The sequence below is a fragment of the Hyla sarda genome, chromosome 10 (genome assembly GCF_029499605.1).
Source record: "Hyla sarda isolate aHylSar1 chromosome 10, aHylSar1.hap1, whole genome shotgun sequence".
Taxonomy (NCBI): Eukaryota; Metazoa; Chordata; class Amphibia; order Anura; family Hylidae; genus Hyla; species Hyla sarda.
In genome coordinates, this window is record NC_079198.1 from 118,217,716 (window position 1) to 118,243,402 (window position 25,687).

Sequence of the window (25,687 nt, forward strand, 5' to 3'; positions counted from 1 at the left end):
GAGCATATTATTACAGAACAAACTCATTAGGAATGGACATAGATGATTGTGACTAAGCCTAACAACAACTTTTTTTTCCCCAATGAACTGGTGCCAGAAAGTTTAACGGGAGGTCGTACTAAAACATAACTTTTATTAGCGTGTGTTAAAACATGTATTGATGCAAAACCAGTCCACAGAACAGAACACAATATAAATAAACATTGATAAGTGGGCTACACATAATGCCCAGGTATACACGAGAATTTAGATTCAATAGCGTGATTAAGGCTAAGTTTCTACTTTTTTTTTTTTTTTTTTTTTTTAAACGCCAAGAAAAACTCTGCCGCATGGCGTTTTTGGCCAAAATACGCTGCAGCCAGATGTTAGCTGGAAATTAATGAGAAATCGCTAAAATCTTATTCCACTTGGCGTTTTTCACTTTGGCGTTTTTTTTAATCCTTTGGAGCGTTTTTTCACTCTTTTTTGGCGTTTTTCAGCTCCTTGGTGGTTTTCCAAAATCGCAGCATATTGAGCCACTAGCAATTTTTTTTGTCAAAATCGTGCCGTTTTTCTCCCATAGAAGTCTATGGAAGTGAAAAAACGCCAAGAAAGACGATATGGGGGTTTTAACTTTGGCATTTTTGTAGGCGGTTTTTCACTTTTTTTCTTTATTTTTTACAATTTGTTTTAGGTAGTACTACTACTCCCAGCATGGAACACACTGGTCCATGATGGGAGTAGGCGTACCTGTACTAATTGACAGATCGCCCGTTGCGATCCTTCTGTAGAATGTATAGATGCATCGGCTGCTCTTCTGTGGTCTCCTGTACTGCCGTATATATACAAATATTCATATTTCCCGCAGAGAGCTGTGATTGGCCAGATGGTTCCAGCCAATCACAACTCTTTGTGGGAAATATGAATAGGTGTATTTATACGGCAGTGCAGGGGACAATAGAAGAGCGGCCGCCACTTCTATACATTATACAGGAGGATCACAGCAGTTGTCAGAAGTGACATCCGCTGTGATCTTTCCTTAACTGCAGGTACTACTACTCCCAACATGGAGCACACTCTGCTCCATGCTATGAGCTGTAGTACCTGCATTAATAGACAGATCGCAGCGGGTGTCAGAAGTTACACTCGCTGCAATCTGTCTATTAATGCAGGTACTACAGCTCCCAGCATGGAGCAGAGTGTGGTCCATGTTGGGTGTTGTAGTACCTGCAGTTAAGGAAAGATCACAGCGGGTATCACTACTGACATCCACTGTGATCGTCCTGTTTATAGCAGAGATGTGAAGCGGCTCTATACAGCGCTCGCATCTCTGCACTATACTCCGGCCGGACCTCACTCATTCATATTTCCCTCTGAGAACGGTGATTGGCTGCAACCATCCGCCCAATCACCACTCTGGGCGGAAAATATGAATGAGTGATGTTCTATTCACATCACTGGCCGGAGTACAGAGCAGAGATACGAGCGCTGTATAGAGCTGCTCCGCATCTCTGCTATATTATGGACGATCGCATCGGGTGTCACGACTGACACTCAGGGCGATATGTCTATTAGTACAGGTACTACTACTCCCATCATGGAACAGTGTGTTCCATGCTGGGAGTAGTAGTACTACCTAAAAAAAATAAAAAATTGAGAAAAAAGTGAAACACACACTTTATTAACAATTAATTAAAATTTTGTCATAAAATATATACATTTTGTTAAATACATTTTTTTCCCTCACTACTGCATCCTTTTTTTTTTTTTTTTTTTTTTTTTTGGTACCCAACAAATTTTGGGTACCAAAAAAACTGCCAAGGTGCAATTTCCACACAAATGAAAAAACGCCAGACGCAGGACATTGCACTGGCGTTTTTTTAAACCCAAAAAACGCAGGACAAAAAAAACAAGTTGAAACTTAGCCTCAATAAGACCTTTGGCCAACCCCTAATTATAGCTAAGGGTGTCCTGATCACACAATTTTTACACTTTCTTTGATACACCCTTCTGTTTCTGAGATGTGAGGGTTTAAAGGGGTACTTTGCTGCTAGAAATCTTATCCACTATACAAAGCATAGGGGATAATATGTCTGATCGCAGGGGTCCCTCAGCTGGGACCCCCACTATCACCTCGTAGCACCCCGCACCCAGCAGGATTGGTTTGCTATTGGGATTTGCTCCTGCTCTGGACAGTTCCCAACATGGACAGAGGTTTCAGCAGGGAACACTGTGCTCCAACTGGAATGAACTACACAACTTCCTCTGGAGCATACAGCAGCTGATAAGTACTGGAAGGAATAAGAATTTTTTTAATAGAAGTAATTTACAAACCTGTTTAACTTTCTGAAGCCAGTTCATATGAAAAATATTGTTTTCCACTGGAGTACCCCTTTTAAAGGGGTACTCCAGTGGAAAACATTTTTTTTAAATCAACTGATGCCAGAAAGTTAAACAGATTTGTAAATTACTTCTATTTAAAAATCTTAATCCTTCCAGTACTTATCAGCTGCTGTATGCTCCAGAGGACGTTCTTTTCTTTTTGAATTTCCTTTCTGTCTGACCACACTGCTCTCTGCTGACACCTCTGTCCATTTCAGGAACTGTTCAGAGTAGGAGCAAACCTCTCCTGCTCTGGACAATTCCTGACACGGACAGGGGTGTCAGCAGAGAGCACTGTGTCCAAACAGAAAGGAAATTCAAAAAGAAAAGAGCTTCCTCTGTAGTATTCAGCAGCTGATAAGTATTGGAAGGATTTAGATTTTGAAATAGAAGTAATTTACAAATCTGTTTAACTTTCTGGCACCAGTTGATTTAAAAAAAAAATGTTTTCCACTGGAGTACCCCTTTAAAGTGTTTTTTTTTGTAGCTTTATGGTGTGTTTTTATGTATGTTACTGTTTATTGGACCTTTTTTGTTTATTGAAGCTTTTTTTATGTAAATGAAGGCTTTGCTTGCAACTTTCAAGTGCTTTGAAATGTTTACGTGCAATGGTTTGTTATAAACTGATGTTTTTCGGATGTAAAATGGCTCCACACAAGTACCGTGCACTTATTTTTACAGCCGGTGTAATTACGGCTGTAAAATTAAACTACATGTGAACTGTCAGACGTTTTTCTTTTTCCTACTGAAATGAATTCAGTTCAGTGGGGAAAAAAATTGGACCTTTTTGAGCCATAAAACAGATGTTTTCTGTGCAGAAAAATACACTCTTGGGGGTAAGTTCCCACATCATAAAATGTTATGATGTGTTTTATTTTTGTCAATAATTGTACAAAATTTTGTGCAATTTTTTTCAACTATTATGGACCAAAATGCATGTATGTTAAACGGGTTCTCCGGTGCTTACACATCTATCCCCTATCCCCTATCCGCTGGGGACCCCCGGGATCTTGCACGCGGCACCCCGTTTGTAATCAGTCCCTGGAGCGTGTTCGCTCTGGGTCTGATTACCAACGACCACAAGGCCTGCGGCGTATGACGTCACGCTCCGCCCTTCAATGCAAGCCTACGGGAGGGGGCATGAGAGCTCTCACGCTCCCTCCTGTAGGCTTGCATTGAGGGGCGGAGCGTGACGTCATACGCCGCAGGCCTTGTGGTCGTCGGTAATCAGACCCAGAGCGAACACGCTCCGGAGAATGATTACAAACGGGGTGCCGTGTGCAAGATCCCGGGGGTCCCCAGCGGCGGGACTCCCGCGATCAGGCATCTTATCCCCTATCCTTTGGCTAGGGGATGAGATGTGTAAGCATCGGAGAACCCCTTTAAATAAGATACGTTACTAAATTGCTGTGAAGTTGTAGTTTTCCAACATCTGGAAGTCCACACTGCCCTCATCTTATGACTTCTCAACTCGATCACCTCAACTCTGGAGCCTTTCTTGCCTCCTGGGCTGGGTCGGGCTTACTTTTATTGCAGTATTAACAGCAGCTCCCTCCGCTTGTGTTAAACATGGCAGGAACATTTCTACCATGTCATTATGCAGAACCAGTTATCTGCACTCGATTGCTAAGGGCTGCCTGAGGGACTGACTGAGGGACAGGTCACCATCATCACACACAGAGATTCTTTACTGTAAGAGAAGTGAGACTATGGAACTCTCTGCCACATGATGTTGTGATGTCTGATTCAATAAACAAGTTCAAGGGGGGTCTGGATGTTTTTCTGGAAAAATATAATATTTCAAGTTATGGATACTAGATTTAAGGGGATAGAACGTTTATCCGGGGATTTATTCTGATCGCCACATTGGGGTCGAGAAGGAATTTTTCGTCCGTCATGGGGCAATTGGCATCAGCCTCATTTGGGGGTTAGGAGTTTGCCTTCCTCTGGATCAACACAGTAGGGTTTTAGGTAGAACTCGATGGACTCTTGTTTTAACCTTACAAACTATAAGTTACTTTTTTTACTATGTAGGTAAGGCTCTTGGCTTCCACAACAACCCATCGGCACCCAGTGATGTTGGTGAGACCACTAGACACCGGGGATAACTAGCATTCAATGTTTAAATGGTGGGATCACTATTGATCACGGCATTTAACTATTTGAATGACAGACATCGGTGTGGTCGCCAATATCCATCATTACCAGCAGATGTTAGCTAAAAAAGAAACGCCATAAAAACGTCTATACTAATACACACGTTTATACACCACAAAATCTGCATCATGGATGAGAAAGAAGGAGCAGTTTTTTGTGTATTTTTTTTTCCAAGTAAAAAAAGAAAAATCCCAGCAAACTTTATGTCTGCTCTGTTGTGCCATTTTCTCTATCCTGTGTCTTTGGTTCAGGGATAATTGAATCCTAAAACAAAAGTTATAATGGGCCAATATTTCAAAAAAAAGAACAATATCCATAAACTAATGTGGGAGCAAAGGTGGCGGCTGTGAGAAATCCTTTCGGATTGTAGCTCTCATTTAGAAGCTGATTATCTTCCTCTGTGAATCTCGCCGTAGTAACTGGAGTCATAGAAATGTGTCTGTAATAGGCAGACGGGGACGTATCAGATTCACCCGAGTCGGCCATCTATCCAAAACCACTGCTCCCTATTTCTCAGCACTCATAATTGGAAGTGTCAAGAAATGACAGAGGCATTATTACAGTGTCTGTTAGCAGAAGTTTGTCCTCAAGGGAAGATCACAGACATAGTGGAAGGGAAGAATGATAAAAATGTGTTTGTTTCTTAGAACTTGGTTAAAGGGGTACTCAGGCCTTAATACATCCAAAGGATAGGGGATAAGATGTATGATCGCGGGGGTCCCGCTGCTAGGGACCCCTGCAATCTGTCATTCCTCACCCACCTTTGTGAACTCTCCGCAGCACTGGAGGCTCCGTCACGATACTCCGGCCCCGTGGTCATCAGGCTTCACACTCGGAGCCTCCACAAAGGTGGGTGCGAAATGACATCCTTTGGATAGGGGATAAGATGTATTAGGGATGGAGTACTCCTTTAAAGGACAAAACTACAAACTGCAAAGCCTGATTTTTTTCCCCTTCTTTAGTCTTTATGGAGATGCCAATTTATTAGGTAATACCACAGTAGCTGACAGAGTAAAGAACAGCCGTAAATTGGTAATACAGGAACAAGAATAGCGTCGAAATTGGGTCAAGATAGTGAAGTGCCCGGTGTCAATGGTCCAGCTCCTTTTCAGCTTATGTACAGTCATGGCCGTAAATGTTGGCACCCCTGAAATTTTTCTAGAAAATTAAGTATTTCTCACAGAAAAGGATTGCAGTAACACATGTTTTGCTATACACATGTTTATTCCCTTTGTCTGTATTGGAACTAAACCAAAAAAGGGAGGAAAAAAAGCAAATTGGACATAATGTTCCCAAACTCCAAAAATGGGCTGGACTAAATTATTGGCATCCTAAACTTAATATCTGGTTGCACACCCTTCGGAAAAAATAACTAAAATAAATTGCTTCCTATAACCATCAATAAGCTTCTTACACCTCTCAGCCGGAATGTTGGACCACTCTTTCTTTACAAACTGCTCCAGGTCTCTCTTATTGGAAGGCGCCTTTTCCCAACAGCAATTTGAAGATCTCTCCACAGGTGTTCAATGGGAATTAGATCTGGACTCATTGCTGCCCCTTCAGAACTCTCCAGCGCATTGTTGCCATCCATTTCTGGGGGCTTTTTGAAGTATGTTTGGGGTCATTGTCCTGCTGGAAAACCCAAGATCTCAGACGCAAACACAGCTTTCTGACACTGGGCTGTACAGTGCGACCCAAAATACATTGGCAATCCTCAGATTTCTTGATGCCTTGTACACATTCAAGGCCCCCAGTGCCAGAGGCAGCAAAACAACCCCAAAACATAATTGACCCTCCACCATATTTCACTGTAGGTACTGTGTTCTTATCTTTGTAGGCCTCATTCCGTTTTCGGTAAACAGTAGAATGATGTGCTTTACCAAAAAGCTCTATCTTGGTCTCATCTGTCCACAAGACATTTTCCCAGAAGGATTTTGGCTTACTCAAGTTCATTTTGGCACAGTGTAGTCTTACTTTTTTATGTCTCTGTTTCAGCAGTGGGTTGCTCCTGGGTCTCCTGCCATAACGTTTAATTTCATTTAAATGTTGACGGATAGTTCGCACTGACACTGATGCTCCCTGAGCCTGCAGGACAGCTTGAATATCTTTGGAACTTGTTTGAGGCTGCTTATCCACCAACCAGACTATCCTGCGTTGACACCTTTCATCAATTTTTCTCTTCTTTCTACGCCCAGGGAGATTATCTACAGTGCCATAGGTTGCAAACTTCTTGATAATGTTGCGTACTGTGGACAAAGATAAATCTAGATCTCTGGAGATGGACTTGTAACCTTGAGATTGTTTTTTTTTCCCCACAATTTTGGTTCTCAAGTCCTCAGACAGTTCTCTTCTCCTCTTTCTGTTGTCCATGCTTAGTGTGGCACACACAGACACACAATGCAAATACTAAGTGAACTTCTCTCCTTTTTAACTGCTTCCAGGTGTGATTTTTATAGTGCCCACACCTGTTACTTGCCCCAGGTGAGTATAAAGGAGCATCACATGCTTGAAACAATCTTATTTTTCCACAATTTTGAAAGGGTGCCAATAATTTTGTCCAGACCATTTTTGGAGTTTGGTGACATTATGTCTAATTTGCTTGTTTTCTTCCCTTTTTTGGTTTAGATCCAATACACACAAAGGGAATAAACATGTGTATAGCAAAACATGTGTTACTGCAATCCTTTTCTGTGAGAAATACTTCATTTTCTTAAAAAATGTCAGGGGTGCCAACATTAACGACCATGACTGTATGTAAGATACTGGTAATTTATTACATTTGTTGCATGCACTGAGGTATAATGAGTGTTAAAGGGATACTCCATTGGCCAGCGTTCGGAACTACATTTTCCAAATGCTGTTTTTGTGCTGCAGGGGTTGGCCATCCCCCTCGTGAAATCAAAGCTACGCCCCCTCAATGCAAGTCTATGGGAGGGGGCGTGATGGCGTGTCACACCCCCTCCCATAGACTTGCATTGAGGGGGCATGGCTGTGATGTCACAAGGGGAGTGGCCGGCCCCCGCAGCGCAAAAACAGCACTCGGAACATATACTTCCGAACGCTGGCCAGTGGAGTATCCCTTTAAGGGTTTAAATTCATTTACTGTATACAGATGAATGATGCTTTGGTCTTGTGATTCTCCCAACCTATGGTTGCAGAAGAAGTTCTTAGTCCAACCTTCCTTCTAACCCAGCTATTGCTAAGTATACATACGTCTATGTCGCATGTGCTCTAACAAGGTAAAACCCTCTCAAGTCACTGTTCTTGTTTTTCTTCCCATCCAAGCAGGGAGGATAAAGTGGGCAAGTTCTCCATCTTCAAGAATGAGTTGACTTTGTTTTCACCTGAGAGAATAAGGCTGAACAAGGGTCTCTCTGCAATACACTAATCTATTTTTTAGCTTCTGGTCAGAGTTAGTGCTGCTTGACTGTCCTGCCATGTCCTTCTGAGTATCCTATCACAGACCAGAGTTGTGTGAGCAAAGGAAGTCCACATATTGGACAGAGAACATATTCGACTGTGAACATTCACATCTGCAATAGTAATTACAGGTAAACATGCTAAAAAGCATGGCAAAGACTGTTACATTTAGTAGAACTGCTAAAAGCATAGTGTGGTGAGGGTGTGATGAGGGCAGATGGAATTACCCTAGGGGCAGATGGCATTAACCGCTTGTGTTCGTGAGGCCAGGGCATGGTTTATCCCGCTACACCACCCAAAGGTATACTGCTGGATCCTGGGCTAGGCACGGGGGCAAATAATGACTCCAACGCCAAGTTATGGAACAACAGTTGCAACAGTCTATACAGCTTGGCTAGGCCCACGGACATGACCAGTGACTTCAGGGACCTTAGGGCTTGCTGGGACTTATAGGGGACTTGGACAATTTGGATGCAGGCCACGCTGACTTGAGACAGAATGACTTGGACTGACTTTACTATTACAGACTATGACTGATTTCTCCACTTCTCTAGCTTACCAGGCTTTGACTTGACCTGTGGGGCAATGGACTTGAGAATCCGTGGCTGTTTGACTGACTTTAAGCCTCTTCTGGACTCCAGACACACACCTAGGACTTGACCTCACTGCAACTCAGCATACAAGAAAGAGCAGAGGCTCCACCCAGGGCTTATATGGGGGAGGTCTCTGGAGGGGTACCATAAGTCACCCTTAGGTCACATGGTCACTGATACCTCACTGGGTTACAATCACATAACAATAGGTTAATCACATGTCAACTGTTCTTAAAGCTATAAAACATTTTAGGTATAATACATTAAATAACACGCATGCAAATAAACAGACTGGAACAGGTGAAGGGGGGCCCAGGGGACACTGTATGGAGGTTGCCTGACAGGACAGCAAGAGTACAGGGGTGCAACTCCTGTACTGGGCCACCACAATAGTTCAAAAGGGGCAGTGACTAAATATCCATTCATATAGCTAAAATGCTGTAACATTCCAAGCTGTATTAAAGCAACTGTATTACTGTATATTGGAATGGAACAAGAACTTTCCTTAAGTATTTTCATTTAATCCTAGAGTCCTGAGGTCTCATTCCTGCACTTTACACTATAGGAATAGCCACATTTACAAAAGAGCGTAGTTGGCATTACAAGCACAATCGGTCACACAAAAAACGAGCCCTCATATGGCTCTGTAGATGGAAAAATAAGTGTTTTGTCTCTTAAAGTGGGCACTGCCATTTGCAAAAACTTCTTATGTTATGTAGATGTGTGTGTATATATATATATATCTATATCTATATATATATATATATATATATATATATATATATATTTATTTGTAATAAACATTGGTTAAAAATGTGTATATTTTTGGGTGAACAAATGCCTTGTCCCTGCAGCTATTGCCTGAGAAAAAATACTGGAAGTGTGGGAGGGACAAGCAGGGCTCTGTACACTGAGAACAAGCAGGACTTTTTTCACTGAGAACAACACAGGGCTCTGTACACTGAGGCTCTGTGACACATCCCTGGCCCACATAACAGGATGATTGACAAGCCAGAAGCTTGCACAGAGCCCTGCTTGTCCTTTGTGTACAGAGCCCTGCTTGTCCTCAGTGCACAGAGCCCTGCTTGTCCTCGGTGCACAGAGCCCTGATTGTCCTTGTTGTACAGAGCCCTGCTTGTCCTCAGTGCACAGAGCCCTGCTTGTCCTCAGTGCACAGAGCCCTGCTTGTCCTTGGTGTACAGAGCCCTGCTTGTCCTCGGTGCACAGAGCCCTGCTTGTCCTCGGTGTACAGAGCCCTGCTTGTATTCGGTGTACAGAGCCCTGCTTGTCCTCGGTGCACAGAGCCCTGCTTGTTTTCGGTGCACAGAGCCCTGCTTGTCCTCGGTGTACAGAGCCCTGCTTGTCCTCGGTGTACAGAGCCCTGCTTGTCCTCGGTGCACAGAGCCCTGCTTGTCCTCAGTGTACAGAGCCCTGCTTGCCCTCGGTGCACAGAGCCCTGCTCGTCCTCAGTGTACAGAGCCTTGCTTTTCCTCAGTGTACAGAGCCGTGCTTTTCCTCAGTGTACAGACCCCTGCTTGTCCTCAGTGTACAGAGCCCTGCCTGTCCTCGGTGTACAGAGCCCTGCTTGTCCTCAGTGTACAGAGCCCTGCTTGTCCTCAGTGTTCAGAGCCCTGCTTGTCCTTGGTGCACAGAGCCCTGCTTGTCCTTGGTGCACAGAGCCCTGCTTGTACTCGATGCACAGAGCCCTGCTTGTCCTCGGTGTACAGAACCCTTATTGTCCTCGGTGCACAGAGCCCTGCTTGTCATCGGTGCACAGAGCCCTGCTTGTCCTCAGTGTACAGAGCCCTGCTTGTCCTCAGTGTACAGTGCCCTGCTTGTCCTCAGTGTACAGAGCCCTGCTTGTCCTCAGTGTACAGAGCCCTGCTTGTCCTCAGTGTACAGATGTACAGAGCCCTGCTTGTCCTCAGTGTACAGAGAACTGCTTGTACAGAACCCCCTTGTCCTCAGTGTACAGAGCCTTGTTTGTCCTCAGTGTACAGAGCCCCGCTTGTCCTCAGTGTACAGAGCCCTGCTTGTCCTCAGTGTACAGAGCCCTGCTTGTCCTCAGTGCACAGAGCCCTACTTGTCCTCAGTGTACAGAGCTCTGCTTGTCCTCAGTGTACAGATGTACAGAGCCCCGCTTGTCCTCAGTGTACAGAGCCCCGCTTGTCCCCAGTGTACAGAGCCCCACTTGTCCTCAGTGTACAGAGCCCTGCTTGTCCTCAGTGTTCAGAGCCCTGTTTGCCCTCAGTGTACAGAGCCCGGCTTGTCCTCAGTGTACAGAGTCCTGCTTGTCCTCAGTGTACAGAGTCCTGCTTGTCCTCAGTGTACAGAGCCCTGCTTGTCCTCAGTGTAGGGAGCCCTGCTTGTCCTCAGTGAATGGAGCCCTGCTAGTCCTCAGGGTACAGAGCCCTGCTTGTCCTCAGGGTACAGAGCCCTGATTGTCCTCAGTGTACAGAGCCCCGCTTGTCCTCAGTGTACAGAGCCCCGCTTGTCCTCAGTGTACAGAGCCCCGCTTGTCCTCAGTGTACAGAGCCCCGCTTGTCCTCAGTGTACAGAGCCCTGCTTGTCCTCAGTGTACAGAGCCCTGCTTGTGCTCAGTGTACAGAGCCCTGCTTGTCCTCAGTGTACAGAGCCCTGCTTTCCCTCAGTGTACAGAGCCTGCTTGCCCTCAGTGTACAGAGCCCTGCTTGCCCTCAGTGTACAGAGCCCTGCTTGTCCTCAGTGTACAGAGCCCTGCTTGTCCTCAGTATACAGAGTGCCGCTTGTCCTCAGTGTACAGAGCCCTGCTTGTCCTTAGTGTACAGAGCCCCGCTTGTCCTCAGTGTACAGAGCCCTGCTTGTCCTTAGTGTACAGAGTCCTGCTTGTCCTCAGTGTACAGAGCCCTGCTTGTCCTCAGTGTAGGGAGCCCTGCTTGTCCTCAGTGAATGGAGCCCTGCTAGTCCTCAGTGTACAGAGCCCTGCTTGTCCTCAGTATACAGAGCGCCACTTGTCCTCAGTGTACAGAGCCCTGCTTGTCCTTAGTGTACAGAGCCCTGCTTGTCCTTAGTGTACAGAGCCCCGCTTGTCCTCAGTGTACAGAGCCCCGCTTGTCCTCAGTGTGCAGAGCCCTGCTTGTCCTCAGGGTACAGAGCCCTGATTGTCCTCAGTGTACAGAGCCCCGCTTGTCCTCAGTGTACAGAGCCCCGCTTGTCCTCAGTGTACAGAGCCCTGGTTGTCCTCAGTGTACAGAGCCCCGCTTGTCCTCAGTGTGCAGAGCCCTGCTTGTCCTCAGTGTACAGAGCCCTGCTTGTCCTCAGTGTACAGAGCCCTGCTTGTCCTCAGTCTACAGAGCCCTGCTTTCCCTCAGTGTACAGAGCCCTGCTTGCCCTCAGTGTACAGAGCCCTGCTTGTCCTCAGTGTAGGGAGCCCTGCTTGTCCTCAGTGAATGGAGCCCTGCTAGTCCTCAGTGTACAGAGCCCTGCTTGTCCTCAGTATACAGAGCGCCACTTGTCCTCAGTGTACAGAGCCCTGCTTGTCCTTAGTGTACAGAGCCCTGCTTGTCCTTAGTGTACAGAGCCCCGCTTGTCCTCAGTGTACAGAGCCCCGCTTGTCCTCAGTGTGCAGAGCCCTGCTTGTCCTCAGGGTACAGAGCCCTGATTGTCCTCAGTGTACAGAGCCCCGCTTGTCCTCAGTGTACAGAGCCCCGCTTGTCCTCAGTGTGCAGAGCCCTGCTTGTCCTCAGTGTACAGAGCCCTGCTTGTCCTCAGTGTACAGAGCCCTGCTTGTCCTCAGTCTACAGAGCCCTGCTTTCCCTCAGTGTACAGAGCCCTGCTTGCCCTCAGTGTACAGAGCCCTGCTTGCCCTCAGTGTACAGAGCCCTGCTTGTCCTCAGTATACAGAGCCCTGCTTGTCCTCAGTGTACAGAGCGCCACTTGTCCTCAGTGTACAGAGCCCTGCTTGTCCTTAGTGTACAGAGCCCTGCTTGTCCTTAGTGTACAGAGCCCCGCTTGTCCTCAGTGTACAGAGCCCTGCTTGTCCTTAGTGTACAGAGCCCCGCTTGTCCTCAGTGTACAGAGCCCCGCTTTCCCTGCCCTCACTTTATTTGTTCTCCTCACACACACACAGGCAAGAGCTGCAGGGACAGCATTTTCCCCCCCAAAAAAATATAAACATTATTAACTATTGTATATTACAAATATACATATAATGTTATTATCTTCATTATAGGAAAAGTTTTTGCAAGTGACAGATATGCTTTAAAGCCAAAGTTTGCCTGAATGGGCTTGAGCAAGGTAATGGAGATCAATTTTCAGCATTATCACTTAAAGGGGTATTCCAGGAAAAAATTTTTTATTTATATATCAACTGGCTCCAGAAAGTTAAACAGATTTGTAAATTACTTGTAAAAAAACCTGCGTATCGGTGCACAAATATGGGTATAGATGGAAAAATGCAGTGGTACTTACTGAGGATATGGTATTCAAATCATAAGGATTCGTATTGCAGTATTGTAGTGAATTCTGGTCAATAGGATGGATCCCTCCCAGGAGGGAATAGCAGGAATGTTGAGGTGTTGTACCTATTCCAACAATTTAAATGTACGATATAATGGTTGAATTACTTCTATTAAAATGTTTTAATCCTTTCAGTACTTATGAGCTTCTGAAGTTAAGGTTGTTCTTTTCTGTCTAAATCCTCTCTGATGACACCTGTCTCAGGAAACGCCCAGTTTAGAAGCAAATCCCCATAGCAAACCTCTTCTTAACTGGGCGTTTCCCGAGACAGGTATCATCAGAGAGGATTTAGACAGAAATGAACAACCTTAACTTCAGAAGCTCATAAGTACTGAAACGATTAAGATTTTTTAATAGAAGTAATTTACAAATCTGTTTAACTTTCTGGAGCCAGTAGATATATATAAAAACGCTTTTTCCTGGAATACCCCTTTAAGTCGTCTTTTAAACAAGCTTATTCTCGTAAACAATGCCATAGAAACACTGAAATATTAGTTAAAAATACACAGGTTTAATATGATATATTTTTCCAGGAAAGGAAGCTGTCAACTTCATGATCTCCATTATGGAGAAGGGAAGACGTCTTCTAGGTAGGTTATGTTCTGCCTCCCCTCTGTGAGATCTGCCTATCAATGATTTGCCTTATTCCTTCACTTTTCAAGCCGCTCGAAAACTTCAAACAGTCGCCTCTCATCGAGGTAATTTTACTGACAAACAGCCAAAAGCAAATAAGACATATCTGGGTCTCAGCTGATAAAGTAAATTTGGCAGAGCAGCGCTACAGATGTGCTCACAGTCAAACATACAAAGGAAAGATTAGCCGTATTTGCTGGCAATGCGAACCAGGCTGTAGGTGTATTCTCTATCAAATGTCGCTGCACTGAAACTCACATCCTCTGCTCCACTTTCTCCCCTGACTTTTCCCTCTAACTCTTTTCCATATAGCAAATCTTCTGTGGATACTTCTTTTTTTTTTCTTTAGTGTTACGTTACTTTCAACAAGCAATTTTGCACGTTATGCAGATTTGCTGCGGCAGATTTTAAGGCTGGGTTCACACTGCGTAATCTCCGGATGGATGAATCCGAAAGCCAGAAGAGTGTGGCCGAGTGTTCATAGACAGCAAAGTCTGCTGAGTGAAAATCCGCCAAAACATTAAACAGGTTCAATGTCATGGCAAAATTAGTTTGAGAAGATTTTCCGGGCAGAAAACTCTGCAGGGTGCACTGTGCAGCGGAATCCCAAAATGGAATTCCACTCGGAAATTCTGTAGTGTGAACCCGGCCTGAGTTTGAAAACAAAGGTTAATAATCCCCTACAAGCTGCAGCTTTAAAATCCCCGTTTCACAATTTTTGGAAGGATTTTTGCCGCAACAGCTTTCTTATAGTGTACCTGTCATATCACAGAAAAAATAATACTTCTATATGTTACTCACTAGGTCAAGCAGATGCTTCACATGCATTTTTTTATATGTCTAGCTTCTGTATTTGGCTCACAAATCCCTCTGTTCTGCTGCTCACTCATTCTGACATCCACCGCACAGGAAGGGGCCTGTCCGAGGCAAGCAATAAGCCCGCCCTCAGTCACTATGCATTCACTTCCTCCCTGAGTGTGCTGTGCTGGGTCTTTTTATCCAATCTGTAACCCCCTCCTCTCTGTTTTCAAGCTGCAGTCTGACAAAACAGGAGTGAGCACAGAGGAATGCTAGTCCCGCCCTCACTTACTGGACTTTGTCCCAGCCTGTGCTTCTGCATGCAAATACTCTGCGCAAAATCTGTAGTGTATCCGACCCATATCAAAGCACCCTATGACTATGTTTCCACACAATCATTTCTTCCGTTTTTTCCCCCAAAAAATAGTGGGTTTTGGTATAGTTTTTTTTTTTTTTCTTTGGCTTTTTTTACCTGCGTTTTTCTCAGTACAAGTCATGTGATTCATCAAGGATTTCTATTTAGGGGGGGGGGGGGGGGGGCATTAAAAATGCAATTGTTAAACTCACATGGCTTTTTCTATTGCATATTTTTTACCCTCCCATAGATGCAGAGATTTATTTTAAAGATAAAAAAACAAAAAAACAAAAAAGAAACACCATAGTTTCGACATGCTGCGATTTTAGAAAACTGACACTGAGCCAAAGAAGAGTAAAAAAAATGGCAAAATAAAAAACGCCAAGTGGATTTGCCAGTTATTAAAGGGGTACTCCGGCGCTAAGACATCTTATTCCCTATCCAAAGGACCCCTCCACAGGCTTGCATTGAGGGGGTGGTGCGTGACGTCACACACCAACACACCCCGGCATGACTCTGCTGACCCTGTCCCAGTCTACACCAGCAAAGCTGACTGCAGAAAATAAGAGATATTATGTAGCAGTTGATGTGAAAACTGCAGAATTTCTAGATATTTTACATCAACTATAACAACAAACATCAAAATGTAAATTTCTAATTAGAACTTGCTGTAAGTAATGTCATTTTCTGATAAAACATTCCCTTTAAGTAAGTTTCTCACTGTAGAATACCAATGACATATGACAGGCTCAGAAAATCCTAAGCAAAGTCTTATTTAAGATATAAAAAACATCACATCATTAGTTTCTTAGATCTTTAGATGAAAGCTTAAAAATATGGAAGAGTGGGCTGGCACATTAAAGTGAACCATTTACTATGAAGTGAAATTATATCATTTTACGGTACTTCAAAAAAGGGGTGTACATGGGAATTTCTCGGGGGGAGGGGGGCTGAAAAAAATGTCTCTATAACACCATGATTATATTATCACCATACTGTTGCTAAATAAAAAGAGAGACTAGACACAGACAATATCCCCCCGTACAGTGCTAGATTCCAGTCCTACACTTTTTCTGCAGACTGCATAGGTTATAACAGTGCAGTTAAATGCAGTGACTCACAGGTGAAGTCTTCTGCTGGGGAACGCCCCTTCCCAGTCTGTGAATCTGATTGAGACTGAGCAGAAAACACAGAGCAATATCAAAGCAGAAAACTAAAAAATAATATAAATAAAGGCAGGGGGTGGTTGATCATGATGAGGGCAGTGAATTGGGAGGATTATAACATTTAACAAGATCATGACAGGCACTCTTTAAATGCAAGACTATATTAGGATGTTGGGACATCACCCCAAAATTGTGGTTGTCCCTACTGTACCGGGACAGTTGGAAGGTATTCTGGAACAATTCAGGCACATGTCAGGCCATGTGTTCCAGGGTTTAAAAACCCTTGGTCACTGCCCCTTAGTTGAACATGAGTTTAGATAGAGACAAAGAGACAGAAGCTGCTGTAACACTCACGTTTCAGAAGATAGGAACCCCGGAGGATGTGGATCTGCTGGACCTGTGTGGCAGATGACTCGGACCGTACCAGGGAGCGGAGTCTAAGTCGCCGCTGGTTTTCACCAGAGCCCGCCGCAAAGCGGGATGGGCTTGCTGTGGCAGGCGGCACCCAGGTCGCTACCCCTGGCATGGCTCGACCACACAGGTGGCTGAGGAGATGCAAGGTGCCGGAGGGATAAGGCACCTAGTAGTCTGGATAGCAGAAGGTCAGGGCAGGTGGCACAGTAGCATAGTCAGGAATGTAGCAAATAGTTAGTAGGCAGGCGGCAAGGAGTAAGGTCAGGTCACGGAGCAAAGGATCAGATACACGGCAAGGCAATAACAGGAATGCTTTCTCTCAGGCTCAAGGCAACAAAGATCCAGCAGAGAAGTGAGGAGGGTGGATGAATTTATCAAGTAACCACAGGTGTATTACACTAATGAGCGCACTGGCCCTTTAAATCTTAAAGCTTCAGCGCGCGCACTATGGGGGATGGGGGCACGCACGCTGGAGCAGAGAGGCAGAGGTGGGGGTAGGAGCAGCACCAAGTGAGTGACGGATGGTCCCGCGATGCGAGTCCCAACCCCGCCAGCAGCAGCTGGTAACGGGACCATGCGCTCACGGCCAGCGTGTGCGGCTGGAGTGCAGAACGTAACAGCTGCATCATTTACCTCAGCCAAGACCCACTGTCAGGATATCAAGTCACAAATCTGGGGCAATAGAGAAAATATTCAAGGATTTTTTATTTTTTATTTTTTTTGCACACAAGGAAGACGCTTGCCTGGTCCTGATTAAAGGGGTACTCACCTGGAAAACATTTTTTTTTTTTATCAACTGGTGCCAGAAAAGTTAAACAGATTTGTAAATTACTTCTATTTAAAAATCTTAATCCTTCCAGTACTTATCAGCTGCTGTATGCTTCAGAGGAAGTTCTTTTCTTTTTGAATTTCCTTTCTGTCTGCCCACAGTGCTCTCTGCTGACACCTCTGTCCGTGTCAGGAACTATCCAGAGCAGGAGTGGTTTGCTATGGGGAATTGTTCCTGCTCTGGACAGTTCTTGACACAGACAGAGGTGTCAGCAGAGAGCAATGTGGTCAGACAGAAAATAAATTCAAAAAGAAAAGAACTTCCTCTGTAGAATACAGCAGCGGATAAGTACTGGAAGGATTAAGATTTTTAAATAGAAGTAATTTACAAATCTGTTTAACTTTCTGGCACCAGTTGATTTAAAAATGTTTTTCTTTTCGTGTGGAGTACCCATTTAAGTCAATTATCTGCAAAAGGGCCTTCTCCCCTAGATGCAGTAAATTTGATGGGCAAAGTAAGTGGTGTGGGACCCCTGTGTAGAACACCCCAGGAAAGATCCTGGTCAGTAAGCCACATGACAGGCCTTGAGGTAGAGAACCCAAGATCCTCAGTTACAAATTCTACAGAGGACAGGAACAAGTCAGACTATCACCTTGGCCTCTAAGAAGTCGATTACAAAAACAGAGCTGATTTCTTCAAAAAACTGCACCCCATTAGTCAGTTCCATTGAAGTGAATGGAGCTAAGTTGTAATACCTCACACAACCTAAGGACAGGTGTGGCAGTGGCACTGTATTTGGAATAAATTTGTCTTCTTGCACAGCTAATCAGTCACATAAGTGACATCTCTACATAAGTAGACACAAGTTGGGGCTGACTCCATCTAAGGGGCCCCACAGAGGATTAATCTGTTTAAAGGGATACTCCACTGGCCAGCGTTTGGAACATTTAGCTCCGGACACTGTGTGTGCGCTGTGGGAGGTCGGCAACGCTACCTTGTGACGTCACGCCACGCCCCCTCAATGCAAGCCTATGGGAGGGGTCTATGGGAACGCTGGCCAGTGGAGTACCCCTTTAATTCCTGTTCACCTGAGAACATACAGGGAGTCGTAGTTTTCCAACATTTGCAATGATTTTATCTGAGCGGCATGCGGTTCTGCTGGCTAACCCACATATGCCTAGGCATATGTTTATGTGTTGGTAGCTTGCGAAACTGTAAATATGCAGTATTTCTGCGCCAGCTTTATAACAAAATATGTGTGGAAAATTATGCAATAATTAAAAAAATAAATTAAAAAAATAAACCCATCAAGGCGTAAACAAACATTTCCATAAGCACCGAATTTATTTAATCCTCCTATTAGAATGGCAATGAAAAATGAATCACGGATACATTGAATTAAAGCAGTGGTCTAAAAATGTGGCCCTCCAGATGTTGCAAAACTTCAACTCCCAGCATGCCCGGACAGCCGTTGGCTGTCCGGGCATGCTGGGAGTTGAAGTTTTGCAACATCTGGAGGGCCACAGTTTAAGACCACTGCTTTAATTACAATTGACTCCATTTACTTCAGCTGATATGCATTGGATTTGGTGCATGTAAGTCGTTGTCATAAGTAACGGACTGAACCAGGACCAGGCGGTCTTCCTTGTGTCCAAAGAGTCCTTGAATATCTTCTCTCTCGTGCTACCCTTGATTTGTGACTTGATATCCTGACAGCAGGTCTTGGCTAAGGTAAAGAATGCAAGGATGGGTGGGAGGGAGAAAAGTGACCTTACACTTACAAGGAATCATGGGACTTGTAGTTTGAGGGAACGAACTCCAACAGGAAATAGCCAGTTCACAAAAAGATAGCCACAGCGTTATAGTGGACTCAGAACTCGGAGCTATTTAGCCCCAAGATAAGCACGGATCCTCCTCAAGCATGTCCATTACTGTCTGGCAGTAAAATACTAAAATCCCCTTATGGTGGATAACCCCTTAAATCACAGGTACATTGAGTTAAAGCGTTAGACGGCAACTCTACAAAGCCATAAAGGGTGTTCCGGGATTTTTTTTTTGACTATGCTGCAGGGGCTGTAAAGTTAATGTAGTTCATAATATAGTGTCTGTATCTGCATTTCATGGTGGTCTCACAATTCTTCTGTGATTTTTGCCCCAATGTTTACTTTTAACAGCATACAAAATGACGTCTTAGGTTTTCCCAGGTTGCAGTGCTGCCCGAGACACCACATCACTAGTCAGATGTTCAGAGGGAGCCTGGGTGGAGCGACAGCTGGGTGGGAGGGAGATCATTCTGCAAGAATTGTAGTTTTGCAGCAGCTGGAGTCACCCTGGTTAGAAAACACTGGTCTATTGCATCAAAATGATCACATGTGTTACTTGTCACCCGGGACTGGCAATGTATATAACACTAGTCATCAGGGACAGGCACTGTATGTACCACTGGTCACCAGGGACAGGCACTGTATATACCACTAGTCACCAAGGACAAGGATTATATATGCCACTAGTCATCAGGGACAGGGATTGTATATGCTAATAGTCACTAAGGACAGCCACTGTATATACCACTAGTCACCAGCAGCAGGGATTGTGTAGACCACTAGTCACCAGGGACAGGCACTATATATACCACTAGTCACCAGTGAAAGAAATTGCATATACCCCTAGTCACCAAGTAGAGGGACTGTACATTAGAAAACACTGGTCTATTGCATGGAAATGATCACATTTGTTTTTCAATGGGCAAGGTGACTGATATGTGGGAGGGAGAAAAGTGACTTTACATTTACAAACAAGGAATCATGGGACTTGTAGTTTGAGGGAACGAACTCCAACAGGAAATAGCCAGTTCACAAAAAGATAGTCACAGCGTTATAGTGGACTCAGAACTCTATTTCGCTCCAAGATAAGCACGGATCCTCCCTAATCATGTCCATTACCATCTGGCAGGTACATACTAAAATCACCTTATGGTGGAGAACACCTTTAATCACGGGTACATTGAAATAAAGCGAAAGACGGCGACTCTAGAAAGCCTTAAAGGCAGATTACGCATTCTAGTCAGAGTCCTTTGCAAAAGCAATAAATCCTAAATTGAAAAACATCAGAGATGGTTGCAGGCTGGGTAGATCTACCTTGGAGGATTAGACAACAACATGGAAAATACTGAAAAACTTCCAGTAGTGATAGAAAAGCCACCGGTGAGTGACAGCAGCGCCGGCCGCTCGCCGAGACCAATTCGGGATTTCAGCACATTGGACGGGCATTCCGATAGTTTTCATTAAAACCAGGGATTTGGTGTCATTCAGTAACATTTTATAATAATCTCCTGTCCCAGATACGGCAAACCGGGGCCGACCAGGAATATGTCAAAGCCAGATTTATGTTTTATTCATAGAAGGTTCAGGTCCCTCTTCCTAATTACGGAGTTTTAGACTTTTTTTTTTTTTTTTTACATAGAAGCAGCGAGGAAATGAAAATGTAATCTCTCCACTTCAAAGCCCCAATTCTCTATGCCTGGATCATTTGTATTCACGTAACATGATGTTTCGCAGAATGAAGGTTTAATTGAGGTGCGTGGCTATTGTAAGGTTACAGACCTGGTATTAGGGATTGATGGAGGTCGTCCGGATGATATTCTGGTGCAAGTGAAAGGGGAGGACGGGCTATGGAGAATGAAATGGGATTTTCTTCAGTAAAAGTGACAGTAAGTTTTAAACTTGAATGTGGTACTGTATATAGTACTGTATATACCACTAATCACCAGAGACAGGGATTGTATATACCACTAATCACCAGAGACAGGGATTGTATATACCACTAATCACCAGAGACAGGGATTGTATATACCACTAATCACCAGAGACAGGGATTGTATATACCACTAATCACCAGAGACAGGGATTGTATATACCACTAATCACCAGAGACAGGGATTGTATATTCTACTAGTCACCTGGGGAAGACATTGTATATACCACTAGTCACCAGGGACAGGCACTGTATATGCCATTAGTCACAGGCACTGTATTTACCACTAGTCACCAGGGACAGGGACTGTATGTACCACTAGTCACCAGGAACAGGCACTGTGCATACCACTAGTCACCAGGAACAGGCACTGTATATACCACTAGTCACCAGGAACAGGCACTGTATATGCCACTAGTCACCAGGTACAGGGATTATATATGCAACTAGTCACCAGGGACAGGCACAGTATTTACCACTAGTCACCAGGGACAGGGACTGTATATGCAACTAGTCACCAGGAACAGGCACTTGTGGTGTCCCGGTACCGAACCTATTTCTGTACCATCCTTGGGTACCCTCAGGAAGAGTCCCTTAGGTCCACAGGGCTCTCCTGCAGGGCTTCCCCCAGATCAGGTGTCTTGTATAAATGCCATGTGTATTTATTCTGTTAATTTAATGTGGTTGTTCATTTGTATATAAGGGGCTGTAGTCTCCAGATTCACTCTCTTGAGACCTGGACCTAAAAGCAAGCACAAGTTCTGTATACTGCAAATTCATCTCATCTAGGCCAAAGCCTAAAGTTATATATTAGTAGCACAGCGGCCTGCTGCATTTTCACCATAACTACAAGTCCAAGCAAGCCTGCGAGGTTCCCTGTGTCCCGGTTGCCTCTGAGGAAACTGCATTATTGTAAAGACTGTTTCCTGCATTTTACAAGTAAAAGTTCCAATTACTTCAAATCCTTGCTGTGGGCCTTTATTCATTGCATGCCGTTTTTGGGCTGGTTGTCGGCAGTGCCCTATACCAAAACAACCACATCCTGGCATCACGATCACTAAGGGGTTAACAACATCTTGCCCCGGGGGTTAATACCACCCGACCCTGCTACATCCATTGCAACACCCCGTGGTCACCACACGCTGTATATGCCGTTAGTCACCAGGCACAGGGATTGCATATGTCACTAGTCACAAGGGACATTCACTGTATATACCACTAGTCACCAGAGACAGGCACTATATATACCACTAGTCACCAGAGACAGGCACTGTATATACCACTAGTCACAAGGGACATTCACTGTATATACCACTAGTCACCAGAGACAGGCACTATATATACCACTAGTCACCAGAGACAGGCACTGTATATACCACTAGTCACCAGAGACAGGCACTGTATATACCACTAGTCACCAGAGACAGGCACTGTATATACCACTAGTCACAAGGGACATTCACTGTATATACCACTAGTCACCAGAGACAGGCACTGTATATACCACTAGTCACCAGAGACATTCACTGTATCACTAGTCACCAGAGACAGACACTGTACAGTGGTCCCTCAACATACCATGGTAATCCGTTCCAAATGGACCATCGTTTGTTGAAACCATCGTATGTTGAGGGATCCGTGCAATGTGAAGTATAGGACAGTGGTCCACAACCTGCAGACCTCCAGATGTTGCAAAACTACAACACCCAGCATGCCCGGACAGCCAACGGCTGTCCGGGCATGCTGGGAGTTGTAGTTTTGCACCATCTGGAGGGCCGCAGGTTGAAGACCACTGGTATTGGAGGTTATACTCACGTGTCATCGCCGCTCCGGACCGTCACCCCTCGTCACTGCTGCCCTGGATGTCTCCTTCCATCGCTGTCGCTGCGTCCCCGGGGTGTCCCCGACGCTCCGGCAAGGCCTCTGCTTCCCCGGCATCCTCGCTCTCCGTCGCCGCCATCACGTCGCTACGCACGGTGCAACTATTGGATGATGGGACGGCGTGCGCAGCGATGTGATGACGACGATGGAGAGCGCCGACGATGCAGGGGATCCCGAAGAGGACGCGTCGGAGCCCAGAGGACAGGTAAGTGATCGTCAGCGGACCACACGGGGCACCGTAAACGCCTATCCGGTGGCAGCTGAAGCAGTCTGCGCTGCCGGATAGCAGTTTATGGCCCCGACATACAAAAGCATCGTATGTTGATGCTGCCTCTGAAAGGCCATCGTATGTTGAAATGATCGTATGTCGGGGCCATCGTAGGTCGGGGGTCACTGTATATGCAACTAGTTACCAGAGACAAACACTGTTTAGGCCATTAGTCACCAGAGACCGGTACTGTATATACCACTAGTCACCAGAGACCGGTACTGTATATACCACTAGTCACCAGAGACAGGCACTGTATATACCACTAGTCACCAGAGACATTCACTGTATATACCACTAGTCACCAGAGACAGGCACTGTATATACCACTAGTCACCAGAGACCGGTACTGTATATACCACTAGTCACCAGAGACAGGCACTGTATATACCACTAGTCACAAGGGACATTCACTGTATATACCACTAGTCACCAGAGACAGGCACTGTATATACCACTAGTCACCAGAGACAGGTACTGTATATACCACTAGTCACCAGAGACAAGCACGAAGCATTCAGTGATGGAGAAAGATAACTTTCCGCCAAATAAGCTGTCATATGTTATAGCTTTCTTTAGAATTAACCCTCTTCTTTTCTTACATCCACAGTCATCCACCAGATTAAAGGGGTACTCCGCCCTTAGACATGTTATCCCCTATCCAAAGGATAGGGAATAACATGTCTGATCGCGGGGGGTCCGGCTGCTGGTACCCCTACGATTCCCTGCCCGGCGCTGCGGCATTCATTAACACGGACCCCCCGCGATCAGACATGTTATCCCCTATCCTTTCCACAAGGGATAAGATGTCTAACGATGGAGTACCCCTTTAAGGTTGACAGATAGATCTTATTTGTCAGCCATCCTTACTATGTTATTATGTTGTTCTTGTTGTTAGTTAAACTTGACATATACTTTGCTATTTGGGCATATCTTGGGGATCTGATGCTTGTTGATGTCTACTCCATACATTTCTGAAGACATTTGGTCTCGTAGACTATTAAAATGTATTTCTCACATCTTTGTGTATGAAAGTCCAACAAGTAATTAGAGGGAAGAGAATGTCTTACATGAACAGTTTTATACTAGCCATTCTGTGGGAAACCTGACAGATTTACTGGGCCATAAAAAAGACTTTTCATAAAGCATTGTTCAAAGTGATGTAATGTAATGGAAATTATTATTGATCTCAAACTGAAAGCTGAGCTAAAGGTTAAAAGATATCTGTCATTTATTAAATAAAAATAATAATAAAAAAAAAAAAAAACATTCACTGTGAATTTTTTCTTTTGCAACAGAACTATATTTCATTATCCACGAAGAGAAAGTAGAGGTCAGCTCACCCAGGACGACCAACCGTGACCCGGACAGGTGCGGACCTCATCGGAGACAAGATGGAAGTCCAGTGCGGTATAATCAAAGCAGATCGTGCGGTTTATTGTATCAGCTCGCAGAACAACAATGATGCATAGTGGTGACGCGTTTCGGCTGGTGGCACCCGCCTTACTCATACCTATGCCACAGGCCGAAACGCGTCACCACTATGCATCATTATTGTTCTGCGAGCTTGATACAATAAACCGCACGATCTGCTTTGATTATACCGTGCTGGACTTCCAATTTTTTTCTTCCATATTTCATTATCAATATGCTCGTATAGCAGGGTCAACTTTGTCATTTTACTCTTAGGGGCAGTATCACATATGCGTTGCGCTTATTTGGTTAATCCCTGTTTGTTAGAAGGGCCAATCTGTATAATATATTCTGCAATATTTGTATTATAAGCATCCCACGGGTCCTCGTGCAAAATTTGTCAATGAACGTCCCAATGGTGGGACCCTTGGGAAAGGCTATACATGTTTAAACACTGGGGTCATTGCATCACAAATAGGGCAGAATTTAGGTAATTTCCTAAAAAATAAAAGTGCAGACACTAAATGGAGTATTTTTTTAAGGCAATCTGTAATCCCGCTGGTTGGCAACCACTGGCGTACTATGTGTCCTTACTCTTATCTTCATCAGGCAACTTGCTCTGTGTCATGTCTTTGCAGTGTACCCTGCCCTTCCTCCTCTGGTCTCTCTCCTGCTGCTTCTGCCATTGCTGCAGTTTCTCTTCTGCTTTCTAAGGGCTGCGCTGGAGCACTGGAAGAGACTTATAGGGCCAGTGTGCACTCTCTATTGGATCCCCCTCCAACCTCTGCCAGGCACCACCTATGAAAGAGCACTCATCCCTTCCTGTGGTGCCTGAGCAATATTGTAGGTTTCTACAGCTAAGGTCCCTGTCTCTAATGTTCCAGTGTTCCTGTCTGCTGCACCTGAGCTATCCAGCTCTGCTGTTGTAACAGCACCAGCCCTGTTAAGTCACCTGGCCTGATCTTCTGGATCTGATTTTACCTCAGTTTGCCCCTTCTGCCTGCCTGGCCAGCTGCCACTTGTGGTACAGTGGGTTCACAACTGGGGGCTCAATATTAAAACTAAAGTGCACACATAAAATTAACTACAAACGGCCACCATCTTGTCTAATTGCCATATGCAGATTATTTCAATAAGTAAATGAGCAGTGCCTCACAGGTTAAATGTGAGTGAAACGTGTAAGGCACTGCTCATTTTCTTATTGAAATA

At 44.8% G+C, this 25,687-nt stretch overlaps 1 protein-coding gene and 1 long non-coding RNA gene across 6 annotated transcripts in view; one reads left to right on the top strand and one right to left on the bottom strand.

The window, feature by feature from the left end:
* Positions 1–25,687, bottom strand: part of KAZN (kazrin, periplakin interacting protein) — a 563,135-nt gene that overhangs the window by 328,844 nt on the left and 208,604 nt on the right. The window lies entirely within an intron of this gene.
* LOC130294388 (uncharacterized) lies at positions 7,857–24,430 on the top strand. 2 transcript variants are annotated; one of them, XR_008848484.1, is made up of 4 exons: positions 7,857–8,069; positions 13,562–13,618; positions 20,626–20,738; positions 24,364–24,430. It is a non-coding gene; the product is annotated as an uncharacterized LOC130294388 (long non-coding RNA). The 2 variants fall into 2 exon arrangements; XR_008848485.1 differs by lacking the exon at positions 7,857–8,069 and adding an exon at positions 12,753–12,806.